The sequence below is a fragment of the Durio zibethinus genome, chromosome 23, assembly GCF_047325235.1.
Source record: "Durio zibethinus cultivar Kanyao isolate XHJ-2024 chromosome 23, ASM4732523v1, whole genome shotgun sequence".
NCBI lineage: Eukaryota > Viridiplantae > Streptophyta > Magnoliopsida > Malvales > Malvaceae > Durio > Durio zibethinus.
In genome coordinates, this window is record NC_143184.1 from 15,322,487 (window position 1) to 15,324,278 (window position 1,792).

The 1,792-nt window shown below is 48.1% G+C and overlaps 1 non-coding gene across 1 annotated transcript in view; it reads right to left on the reverse strand.

Annotated features, from left to right (window-relative positions):
* Nucleotides 1–963: 963 nt before the first annotated feature.
* Nucleotides 964–1,792, reverse strand: part of LOC149512354 (25S ribosomal RNA) — a 3,387-nt gene continuing 2,558 nt past the window's right edge. Inside the window, exon 1 of the ribosomal RNA XR_016332943.1 lies at nucleotides 964–1,792. This exon is cut by the window's right edge and continues 2,558 nt beyond it. This is a non-coding gene — a ribosomal RNA (25S ribosomal RNA).

Here is a 1,792-nt window from a genome sequence, read left to right on the forward strand (position 1 = left end):
AAACCTTCTCCACTTCGAGTTTTTAGCTGACTTTTTTTATGCATGCCAACAAAAATACAAGGATAATGTCTACCAAATTTAGGGCTAAAACTCTTAAAAAAATTTTAAAAAATCCTGAACCGTAAAAAGTTTTGAAAATCATGAAAAATAGAAAACGGGTCATCTTGCCACGAAACTTCACATGAAGGCTTAGGGGACCATTGTATGAATTTACAAGCCATAAAAATGGCATTGGCACAGCAGAAATATGAAGATGTGCCTGAACCCACCTATCACCCGATCGATCCATGGCTTGCGCATCCCGCCTCTCTGGTCGGCGTAGTGCCCGTCCGCTCATTTCGTGGGTTGACTTAGGCATACAGAGTTCATTCCTAGTCTAAGATCAGACCGAATCGAGGGTTGCGGTAGCAAGACACGCAGCGAGATCGATAGCACGCAGAGGGGGACTGGGTCGATCCCCGACTTGCACATTCTGTCTCTCTGACCGGCTGAGCCCCTGCACGTTTGTTTCGTGGGTTGACTTAGGCATACGGAGTTCATCTCCAGTCTAAGCAAGTCTCGTTCATTCCCAGTCTATGATCAGACCGGACGAAGGGTTGCGGTAGTAAGACCAGTAGCAGGATCGACAGCACGTAGGGGGAGACCGGGCTGATCCATAACTTACGCATTCTACCTCTCTAGCCAGTTAAGTGCTCGCACGCTCGTTTCATGGGTTGGCTTAGGCATACGGAGTTCATTCCATGTCTAAGCCCCAGCCAGACCGAGGGTTATGGCAGCGAGACCTACAGCGGGATCAACAGCACGTAGAGGGGAACCGAACTGATCTTTGACTTACGCATTATGCCTCTCCGACCAGGACGAATGGAGTTCCTTCCCAATCGAGATCGAAGGATGGGGGGCCCCGGGTCACTCCTAACCCTAGAGGGGGTGGCATGAAAAAAAGGAAGGTCGACGGGGGGAGGGACGAATCAAAGTGACGAAGGGCTGAATCTCAGTGGATCATGGCAGTAAGGCCACTCTACCACTTACAATATCCCGTCGCGTATTTAAGTCATCTGTAAAGGATTCTACCCACCGCTCGATGGGAATTGAGCTCTAAAGAGGCTCGTGTAGCTCGTCTGTCGTAGGGGCTGCACCTACGACATGTGCCCTTAGAGGCCATGGTCCCCTACTGTGGGTTGACAATCGAGAGGCGGGCATGCGCGTCACTTCTAGCTCAGATTCTGACTTAGAGGCATTCAGTCATAATCCAGCGCATGATAGCTTCGCGCCACTAGCTTTTCAACCAAGCGTGATGACCAATTGTGTAAATCAACGGTTCCTCTCGTACTAGGTTGAATTACTATCGTGACGCCGCCATCAGTAGGGTAAAACTAACCTGTCTCATGACGGTCTAAACCCAGCTCATGTTCCCTATTGGTGGGTGAACAATCCAACACTTGGTGAATTCTACTTCACAATGATAGGAAGAGCCGACATCGAAAGATCAAAAAGCAATGTCGCTATGAACGCTTGGCTACCACAAGCCAGTTATCTCTATGGTAACTTTTCTGACACCTCTAGCTTCAAATCTCGAAGGTCTAAAGGATCAATAGGCCACACTTTCGCGATTCGTATTTGTACTAGAAATCAAAATCAAACGAGCTTTTACCTTTTTGTTCCACATGAGATTTTTGTTCTCGTTGAGCTCATCTTAGGACACTTGCATTATCTTTTAACAGATGTGTTACCCCAGCCAAACTCCCCACCTGACAATGTCTTTCACCTGGATCGATCGGTTGAAGTCGGCCTT